At 46.3% G+C, this 11,576-nt stretch overlaps 1 pseudogene; it reads left to right on the forward strand.

Annotated features, from left to right (window-relative positions):
• Nucleotides 1-1,350: 1,350 nt before the first annotated feature.
• LOC148516817 (protein CFDP2 pseudogene) lies at nt 1,351-8,906 on the forward strand (annotated as a pseudogene).
• The last annotated feature ends 2,670 nt before the right edge of the window (nt 8,907-11,576 follow it).

The raw sequence follows: 11,576 nt of genomic DNA on the forward strand, positions 1-11,576 counted from the left end.
CTCTCTCAGCTGAAAAGACAAATCTAACCTTTCATCTTACAAAGCTCATTCCCACAAACATGCAGGACCAACCAATCAGGCATCCCCCATTTCGCTGCAGACTCTACCAACAAACCTTGAACGGATGCGCACAGCAGGCCATGCACACCTATCCAGCGAACATGCCTACCACCCTGGCACGTCTAACCAAACATGACGTTCAGCCCAGAAAATATAGGAATGGCCGACCAGCCAAATCTGCTCTTCTCCAAAGCCTTTCCACTGTAACGAAAGAACACCCAAACTGTGAGTCACCGCACCAAAACCAAGCTGTACACAACAAAATTAACACACAGCAACTAAACTAGCAGGGATGCAATGGGGGAAACAAGTAACCCGAGTGAAGAAGAAAACCGAAAAACCCTTCCCCGTGAACCAAGTTGGGCCAGATAATGGTCCCCGGGAGGAAAAATTAAAAAATCCCTTCACACCCCCACTTATCGAATGCTAACCATTTGATAACTGGCGGGTAAACAGCGTTTTCGGGTTGGCGCAGGAGCGCACCTAAAGCTTGTCGCAGTGAACATAAGATATAAAAGCAGAGTACCTCCACCTCCCAACCCTTTGAATACCACCGCTGGATGCTCCCGCTAATGCTGCACTAGCAGCGGCAGCAGTCCGAAAGGAATGGGCCCCGCAACTAGCGCCATCTAAACCTTCCAAGCAAATTGACATTTGGAAAGAGGGACAAATTTTTACGCCCCAACCATTGGGCACTGCCTGTCGTACCACCAGCCATATACAATGCGGCGAGTCACCCCATTTAAGCAAGGTAATACACCTGGCCCGGCCTAACTGATCAGTCTTGGAAAACTGAAGTTTGCACAAAACGGATGACTCCTGAAACATGATGACTCCCCTCATGAACCCTGTGGTCACCGGGGACTTACTGGAAGCTACAATCTCACTGACCCTATAAGTCCTGCAAAAGCCAAATGAAAAAACGGGGCCTCGAAAGAATCTGAAGCCACACTGTCCATCACACCCAGCAAGTGAACACGGAGATTGAGCTCGATAGGCCTACGGGAGTCAGTCCTGGCGGGTAACTCCTCGGCCCACCTTTAAGGGCTTAAGAAGGGAGGAATGATTTATTGGGATCTGGTAAACCCCTTAATTTACTGAAAAAGGAAATCCCCGCCAGAGCCGAAGGCCACGGAACCCTTGGAGCGAGCATGCTGGTAGCGCCCCCAAATGAACCTAGCCATAAACCCTGAGGAAGACTCAACCGGCTGACGGCTTTGCGAACAGAAAACCTGCCTGCCCTAAACGCCGCAGGATAAGCCATCCGAGTTGCTGAAGCCAGCGACCTCTATGCTAGGCCCATATTCCGGCCTGGTGAAAGGAGGGCAAGAAAACATAACTGTAGAAGCTGCCGGCTCCAGCAAACGGAAACGGGTAAATTGGAATCAGGACAATGAATCAGCAATCGTATTATGCAGCTCAGGGACAAGGCGCGCAAAACCCGAATGATGGCCTTTTAGCAACGCAAAACCAAAAATATATATAAGGGGACGCCTTGCCGAAGTGGAGAAAGAATGCTGATTGTTAATGACCTGGACCACCCCTAGATTGTCGCACTAGCAAACTACATGCTGACTAGCCAAACGCTCCCTCCATAGCTAAACTGCTACTACAATAGGGAAAAGTTCCAATCAAAAGAAAATTGCCAGTAAGGCCCTCCAAATGCCACTCAGGAGGCAGAGTGCTGCGCACCACTCCCCATTAAAAAGGGTAAAAACCAGAGAAACCAGACGCATCGGTGAAAAGCTGCAAAGAAGCATTCGCCACAGGAGCAGAGGGCCAAATGCGTTCACCATTAAAATGAACTAGAAAACTGGACCAAGTTCGAAGATCCTCCTTAATCTCAGAAGACAAATGAACGAAGTGATGAGGCTGGCTCACCCTTGCCGTGGACTACTACAACTCTCTACAAAAAACCCGCCCCATGGGGATAATGCGCTAGGCAAAATTAAATGAACCAAGCAAAGGCTGAACTGCGCGCAATTTAACACTAACTGTTCCTAAACAAACCGACATCTGATAAAGCAAATTATTTACTTTGTTATGCGTGAAGGATAAAAATAATAAATAAAATGAAATAAAAATTAGACGATATAACCCGCGGCAAACAACAACGACTAGAAACCACGCCTAGCTAAGTGCCCAGATACCACCATATGAATATAAAATATCTGACGTAATGCACTACCGAAACACCCGAAATCTGAAAGGAGGGGGAAAACACAAACATAGTCCCCCCTGGCCCTATAAAGAGAAATGTGGTATAAATAATGTGCAACATGGAACCAGCAATGCCAGCGTAAATGCACAAGTGTAAAAGTAAGTAAAGCTCTCAAAATAGGGTCAGGAGCGAAAAGGAATCAACAAATACACCACGTCCCAATGAAACTATATAGCGCATGCCTACAGATGGAAGGCAACAACCGGCATACCGATAACATCTAGCCTTGTAAACAAAATACCTGAATCAAAACGAATCGTCCACAAGACCTCAACAAACAGGCCGACTCTGGTATGACATAATTAACAGGAAAAAAAGTAGAACCAAGGTAAATATTGAAATTAACAGATACCACCCCCGGGCCTAAAAAAGATGACTACCCAGAAAAAGAACTAACAGTTTCTGCAGGGAGGGAAAGAGAAAAACGGGCCCTAAAACCTACCCAACAAACTCAGTGCCGACAGCAACCCACCAAACCACCAGGGCTTCCTAAATTAAGTGACCCCGAATGGTAAATTGCAACCAACCAGGCATCCCAGGATATTGTACAAATGGAATAGCCTCCCATCGGAGGTGGTAGAGGCTAAGGGCCTGATTCAGAGCCGCTCGTAAGCGGCCGCTCGTTCGCTCCGAGCGATGTTTGCCCAACTGCGCATGCGTACGGATCGTTATACGCATGCGCGAACCAGTCAGTGCGGTCAAAATTCATGTGCTCGCAAAATAGCGAATGACTGATAATTTGAGTGACAGAATGTGGGTGGTAACAGGGGAAGGTGCTTGAAAACGGGGAGTGGAGATCCGAACGCAGGCGTGCTTAAAGGTCAAAACGGGCATTTTATGGGTGTGCATAATTAAAACAGCAGCGTCATTGACCACGTCACTGGGTTATTTTATAGCCAGAACTGCTCGCAAGATTGTGGTAGCAAAAACCAACCACAAGAATAGCGAGCAGTTCATACGCTGGTCGATGTACTCGATTAATCTAATAAATAGCGGACATGACGTAGGATGCGTGCGGCCAGGGGGCGTAGTTTCCAAAAAAACGACCGCAAGTTTTGTTCGCTCGTTCAGACATAGAGGCGTGAACAGACCGCAAAGAGCGAACGGTTCATTTGAATAGCCACCCCCTTTTCCTGAACGACCGTCCGCAAATTGCGCCCGGCTCTGAATCAGGCCCTAAGGCAGCATAGCAATTAACACATGCATGGGATAGACCTAAGGGAATACTTCAGAAAAAGTAAGGATAATAAGGGTTGAGGTAACACTATGTGAAAAATTGGGGCAGACTAGATGGGCCAAATGGTACTAACTATAGGCAAACTATGTTTCTATGCATCTAACTTGCGAGAAAAAGGGGAGAAAAAACACTTTCAGGGTACCATTACAACCAATCGGGCAGCTAATCCCAAACTAATGTGAGACTGGCCTGACAAGAGCCATGGGACTATCCCTACACACATGCCATGTGAAGCAACCAGAAGCGCTGCTATGAAATGGACTCCCGGGGGCATAAACGGCAATAACTATGAATGAAGAAACCAAAAAGAATTAGTTAAACAAGTTTGCAAGAAAACCACATATAAACCTAAGCAAATGTTCTCATGCCCACTCATGCGTAACCCCTAAAGGACCGCTGCAATGTCACAATGTACAAAGCCCACCCCCAACTAAGGCTCCTAGGTCTAAGAAGCCATTGGCCCCCAACCCTAGCACCTGACTTTCGGACCACCCTCGCGCAAACCCCCTAATAAGCTTGCGGAAACCGCTTGGGGGAACTAGACAAGCGAGAGCTGTAACAGAGTCAGGGTGAGGAAAAAACAAGTCATCCATATTCACCAACACCAGAATGCACGGGAACTACGTCGTCTGCGATGTCACCTGGCGAAGCCATCGGATCGTAACCCAGGGTCATCTCGTCGTGCACTGGAACAGCAGCTGCACAACTACAGCATCATCTCGAGGAACCACAGCTGAGTTCGGCAGACCTGTAGTTAAATGAGAAAAGTGAGCAGCCAAGCCAGAAGCAGGAGTGCTGGGAGGAGGGGAAAAGAACCTGATAAAAGGGAGGGAGCATAACAGGAAAACTGGGTGAGGAGGGGGATGGTATAAAATGACATGGGACAAGGTAAAGAGGGGGGGGGTACTATGACAATGCGGGAACAGAGAGAAAAGAGCACAGATAAAAAAGGGGGAAGGAGTGCAAAAAAAGGGGGGGAAGGAAGGGGGGGGGGGTTGGGGACCAGGGCATAAGAAAGCCTGGCCCCCAAAAGGGGTAAAAAAAGGAAAATAAATGGAAATAATACTCCCGAGGGAGGAAGGGCTGCGGGGGGGGCGGCGGCGGCCACATGCAGAGTGCCCAGCGGGAGTCGCAGCCACGACTGCTCCCGCTGGTGCAGCGGAAGACCCAGATAAGCAGGACTCGGCATCAGCGCCGAGTCCTGCCCAGGAGGAACATAAGGAGACCAGAGGGGAGAGAGCCCAGCGGAGTTGCGGACGCGACAACTCCCGCTGGTGAAGGGAAAATGCACAGTGAGCAGGACTCGGCATCAGCCGGAGTCCTGCCACTGAGGGGGAACTGGGAATTGGCAGGGGAGAGCGCTCCTGTGCCACTGCAGCGCTGGCCGAGCAGGCAAGGATAAGCCTGACTCGGGGGGGGGGGAGGGGGGGCGACACAGGGGTGCTAAATAAGGGGAAAAAGCTTATGAAAAGAAAGAAAGGAAAAGAGAGAAAGAAAGAAAGAAAGAAAGAAAGGAGCAAAGGGGGGAAAGAAGGGGGGATGACAGGGAGGAACTGGAAAGGGATAAAGAAAAAGAAATAATAAAGCTGCAAACAGCTGTATACTCATCTGTCCTCCAGAATCAGCAAAGAGGCAGATCACATGCACAACCACCTCTTTTATACCTTTAGTCGCAGGCAAACCCAGAAATCACAGCATTGGTCAGCTAAACCACCTGACCACCAAACCAACTTAATCTGCCTAGTAACAAGGTTGTCAAGACAGCCGATCAGCAAAAACCCCAGGATTCTTATTTCACTCATGTTTAGGCAACCTTCGTTTTCTATTATAGTAAAAGTGCATTGCATTCATAGACTATGCATTACAGTTGGACCCAAGAACTGACTGTGTCAAAAACTGAGTATGCATTGTTAGCTGTACTCACCTGCACTCTTCAGTGACCAATTTACATCTTCCCAGCCTATGGACATTCTCTCAAAAATAAACAATGAGGGTGGTCTGAAGTCTTTTAGAGCTTTGGAGAACTTCATGGCTTGGATTACAGAGTAGGCCGCTTGGTTTGATGTCAGATTGTGCTCTAACATCCATCCTTTGTCCTTCCCAATTCACCACAATACAATTTGGAAGTAAATACCACTGTTTGGTATTTACATTGTTGCAACAAAGTTGCTTCTCCTTCAAAATATTTAGCCCTTATTACTCCTGAGAAGCTAATGTGTTTTGATTTTTTCCTTTATGGTTTTAAACCCTTAAACCAGAGGTTCCCAAACACGGTCCTCAAGGTTCCCCAACAGCTCTGGTTTTAGAGATATCCATGATTGACCACAGGTGACTTAATCAGTGCCTCAGTCAATTTGATTTAACTACCAGGTGCTCAACCATGGATATCTCTAAAACTTGAACTGTTGGGGAACCTTGAGGACCGCATTTGGGAACCTCTGCCTTAAGCAACAGGATAAAATTTCTTTCAATTGAGTGCAAATCTCCTTTAAATTGTGGTAACTTTTAACTACGTATTAGTGAAACTGGCCCAGAGTATTTTCAAGGATAAAAAAGGACACACAATAGTCTGGTGATTTGTCATTTTCTCAGAACTTTACAATCGTAGTTACATGCATTCAAAATACAAAATACATTCATCTCCCTGCTGGTGACATTTACCCATTTTGGCTTTATTAAATTAAATTAATAGGTTTACAAAAACACACACAGGCACATACTTTCTTTATACATACAGTTTGTTTCAATTCAGAATTTTAATATTAGATCTCACACTGACTGTACACAATGGCCCTGATTCAGACCCACTCGCAAGCGGCTGTCCGCTCGCAAGTGGGTCGATGGTCTGCACTGAGCATGCGCACGACGGAGGGAGCTCCATCGTGCGCATACGCCAGACGCGACGAGCGAAGGAAAGTCCTTCGCTCGTTGTGTCTGATCAAAGGGGGCGTGCTGTCGATGTTGAATGACAGCACGCCCCCTTTGGTGGGCGTGCCGGGGGCGTGCCTCCCTGACGGGGGCGTTCCCACGGGAACGCCTCCCGTCAGAAGCCGGCCCAATGACATCACTAGTGATGTCAGTGGGAGTGATTTTGGCTCTGATAGAGCCAAAATCACTCCGGGGCTTGCGGTTGAAAACCTCAACCGCAGGCTCCGGCTCGCAGTTTCGATGGTCGCGATGGTCACGACCATCGCGGCCATCAAACTGCACGCTCGTATAGGCTGTGGGTGGTGACTCACAGCTATACGAGCGTCCAGGAGGACGCTCCATTTTTATGGAGGGCAGCCCTCATTCAGAGCAGAGCGTACGGCTCTGAATGAGGGCCAATGTTATAAACTTAACTTTTTTTTGCCAAAGATGAATAATCACAAGTTCTTCTAAGGTTATTTATTCTTGAAGTTTGTCACTAATTAACTCTTTTCACTACGCTGCTTTTGAAACACATGATGAATTAGGCCAGCTGCAAGTGTATATTAATATGTCTACTAGCTCGTCGTAATCCTTCTAGTGTTTAACACAGACACAGCTGATTCTTTCCAATAGCAAAATGTCCAGGTCCCAAATTTCAGTTGCAAAAAATTAGCTTTCCCTGTCCACACCCATACATGATACATGCCAGGCTAACAGCTAGGAGACATACATGATACATGCCAGGCTAACAGCTAGGAGACATACATGATACATGCCAGGCTAACAGCTAGGAGACATGTAAAAGTCTAGCGGTATCCAATTAGCAGCGCTAAAGTAGCACTGCTAATTGATCGCTGCTGGACTATCCTATTAGCTCCGAAGTGCTGCCCGACGCATGTGACATTGTTCAGGCACTAATTGATCCCCACCATCGGCGAAAAAACTGGGATTTTTTGCCGATTATCCACATTTTTCGCCAATGTTTTTTTTCACCCTATCCTATTATTTTGAATAAAATAATAGGATATATCTCACGAAAACACATATGGTCTGCGATAAGCTTGCAGACCTATGTGTTTTTGCCTTTGTGGGGTGAAAAAACCACACTTATCGAGGATTCTTTTTCGGGACACATCAGGTCCCGTAAAATATCCATGATAATTGCCGGCATCGGGCTGCACTTCGGTGCTAATAGGAAAGCCCCGCCGTGATCAATTAGCAGCGCTACTTTAGTGCTGCTAATTGGATACCGCTATATATATTTTTACTGGTTATGGATGAAGCTGATTGTCCATCTACCATGACTTGCAGATGATTCAGCTTCAGTAACAATTATTCAGTAACAACCCAGCCATGTAGTTGTCAATAGCTACGTGCCGGTTCCAAGCCCGGATAAATGGGGAGGGGTGGAGAAAGAAATGGCAAACTACTCCACTATTACAGCCAAAATACTTTATGAATCACAAACAATCGCTTTCGAATATGGTGCTGGAAGGTGGGCCCCCTGGGCCAGAAGGCACCCAATATGCTACCAGGGAATAACAACGACGACCTTCACGTAACTCAAGCATTTATGATGTGGATCAGATAAAGCCGTCAGGACTCCGTTATGCTGATGCAGCTTCAAGCGAAAGAAGTTGTCTGCGTTTTACTAAGGCTCACAACATCGGAACATGGAACGTCCGTGGCATGAACATGGGCAAACTGAATATCGTTAAAAGGGAGATGGAACATCTAAATATCGATATCCTTGCTGTCAGCGAACTTCACTGGATTGGCAGTGGATACTTTAACAGCGATGATTATGCAGTTTACTACTCCAGTAACGAAAACATCAAACGTAATGGAGTAGCTGTCATCATGAAAAGGAAAATCGCCAAGTCCATTCAGGGGTTCAATGCAATCAACGACAGAATCATGTCCGTTCGTTTCTACAGGAAACCCCGTACTATCACGCTGCTGCAGGTTTATGCGCCCATTTCAGATGCAACAGAAGAGGTTATTGAACAATTTTATGCAGACCTCCAACAAGCAGTCAACCAAATTCTTGCTAAAGACATCATCTTTATTGCTGGAGATTTCAATGCAAAAGTAGGCGAAGGAGAAGAGCCACTGGTCGCTGGCAAATTCGGATTAGGAGAACGGAATGAGGCCGGGGACCGACTGGTTCAGTTCTGTCAAGAAAATCGGCTACTGATCATGAACACATGGTTTGAAAAGCCTAAACGCCGCTTATACACATGGACATCTCCTAAAAGTCAACATTGCAATCAGATCGACTACTTTCTCTGCCAACAACAATGGAAGAGCTCAATACTAACAATTAAAACACTCCCAGGTGCGGATTGTGGCTCTGACCATCAGCTACACGTCGCTAAAGTGAAACTCCGGTTCAACACCATCAAAAGGACGTCTACAATGCAACGTTTTGATACCAACAATATTCCAGCACAATATGGAATAGAGGTAAAAAAATGATTTGAACTGCTGAGTACAACTGGAAAAGACCCAGACGATTTGTGGGAAGACATTAAAGCAATCATAATGGATGAATCGAAAAAATTTGTTCCATACAAATAACCAGCAAAGAAATCGCAATGGTTATCAGATGCGTCAATTGAAATTTAAAAAAAGAGACAAACAGCCAAGGCCTCTGGCAATAGTATCAAATTCAAATAGCTAAATGTGGAATTTCAGAGAGAAGCGAGACGAGATATGGAACGTTACTGGAATGGACAGTGCACAAAATTGGAAGAGTCAAACAATCAAGGCCACATTCGTGAACTGTTCGCCATGTCTCAACACTAACAGCACTTTGCCAGCAGATATGGAGAATGAACTCATGGCCCAAAGATTGGACTAGATCAGTCATTGTCCCGCTTCCAAAAAAGGGTGATGCACAGGAATGTGGCAACTATCAGACTATTGCACTCATATTGCATGCAAGCAAAATATTGCTGAAGATTATTCAAAGACGCATGGCCTACTTTGTAGAGAGGGAGCTCCCAGACACGCAGGCTGGATTTTGCAGGGGTCGGGGGACCAGAGATCAAATCGCAAACCCACGATGGATTATGGAGAAGACACGAGAGTATCAAAAGGACGTGTACATTTGCTTCATTGACTACAGCAAAGCATTCGATTGCGTTGATCATGACAAGCTATGGAAATGTTTACGGCAGATGGGCATTCTGGAGCACCTGGAGAAACTGATGCGATCGCTCTACATGAGTCAAGAAGCCACAGTCAGGACAGCTTTTGGCAACACGGATTGATTCAAGATAGGGAAAGGATTTCGACAAGGCTGTATGCTCTCACCAGCTTTATTCAATCTTTACACCGAATTGATCATGAGACGATGCAGTTTGGACGAGTCTACAATTGGAGTAAAAATCAGAGGGAAGAACATCAACAATCTACGATATGTCGATGACACGACTCTGCTTGCTGAAAGTAGAAAAGACCTAGAATATCTGGTCAGAAGAGTCAAAAAAGAAATCGAGAGCATGGGACTGTACCTCAACATCAAGAAAACAAAGATAATGACTACGGCAAGTGACGATGCAGTCCATATTGCAATCGATAATGAGGAAGTCGAATCGGTATGAGACTTCCTCTTTCTGCGTTCTAAGATTGATCGCAGTGGAGAATCATCTACTGAGATAATGCGACGAATTGCACTTGGCTGCAATACTATGCTAGGAATGACAAAGATATGGAAGAGCAACGATATCAGCTGCGCAACAAAAGCACGGTTGGTCAATGCAATTGTTTTTCCGATCTTTATGTATGCATGCGAAACCTGGACACTCAAGGCGGCAGATAGCAAGAGAATCGACGCTTTTGAATTGTGGTGCTGGAGGTGAATTCTGCGCATACCATGGACAGCAATGAATACGAACAAGGTAGTCCTAAAGAAGGTCAAATCATAAATATCATTAGAAGGCAAGATCACCAAACAACGACTCTCGTATTTTGGACATGTCATGCGGGCTAATTCCCTAGAAACAGCGCTAATGCTTGGATTCGTCAGTGGGTCCAGAAGAAGAGGACGCCAAATAACTCGTTGACTGGCCACAATAAAGGCTGACACGAACATGCCCATAAATGACCTGAAGGAAGCGATCAGAGAAAGAGAAGCGTGGCGTTCACTGATCCATAAAGTGTCCGAAAGTCGATGTTGACTAAACGGATAATCATCATCATCATCGTCACACAGTTTTCTTTCTCTCCTTGTCCTAGCCGTCAGTCTTTTGAAAAGGTCAGTTGCAGTGCCAATGGGGGTAAGAATAGCAAAATAGGTGCCACTAGTACGCCTGACCATGCCATCAAAGGATAGCAAGATTAGTTATAATATTAGGGTCTCTCACACAGAAGCGAGAGACCCTACATTAATAATAAGGAAAGGCAGCAGTCAGAATGTAAGTTTTTGAACAGAGACCCCTGTCCTCTTGCTTTTCCCTTGCACTATCCTTACCACCAGTGCCTTGTGTCTTCTTCTCCCCATCAGTTACTCTGACCCCATTGGCTCGCCCATACGATGGGTACAGGATCATTGAGAGTTGTGGTGCCTTTCCCTGTGACTCAATGCTGCCTGCTGACGCTAGCTACAGTGACTTGCTCTAACCTTTGACCTTTTCCACTTCCTGGGTATGGCTTGACAGCAATGATTGTATTATGCTCTGTGCTCACTGTTGTACCTTGTATATTTTGGGCTCGATCCAATTAGGTGCGAAAGGGGCGAATTGCCATTGTGACGGCGTACAACTCACCCCCCTCACGGCCCCATGTCACCCTGGACTTACACATTTTTTTGCAGCCCTATGTGACTGAGAACAAAAATGTGCATGTCTGACGGTACCATATGTGTGCCATACAGCCGCATTTACTTGTGCTGCAAGTAATTTGCGCTTAATTAGATTGAGCCCATAACCCTCTCAGTCTGCCTGGCAAAGTAGCGAGGGGTGCTAGGTGTGCCCAGTAAGTGTGTGTGTGTGTGTGTGGGGGTTAAGTGTGCCCAGAAAGGGATGAGGGGGGAGTGCTAAGTATGCCCAGTAAGGAGGAGGGGCCCATTCAAAATTTTGCTATGGGGCCCACAAAGTTCTAGCTGCCCCCGGATCAGTTCATAGTCCCACCATACCCAATAAA

This window comes from Taudactylus pleione, unplaced genomic scaffold (genome assembly GCF_031769625.1).
Source record: "Taudactylus pleione unplaced genomic scaffold, aTauple2 ptg000238l, whole genome shotgun sequence".
Classification (NCBI taxonomy): domain Eukaryota; kingdom Metazoa; phylum Chordata; class Amphibia; order Anura; family Myobatrachidae; genus Taudactylus; species Taudactylus pleione.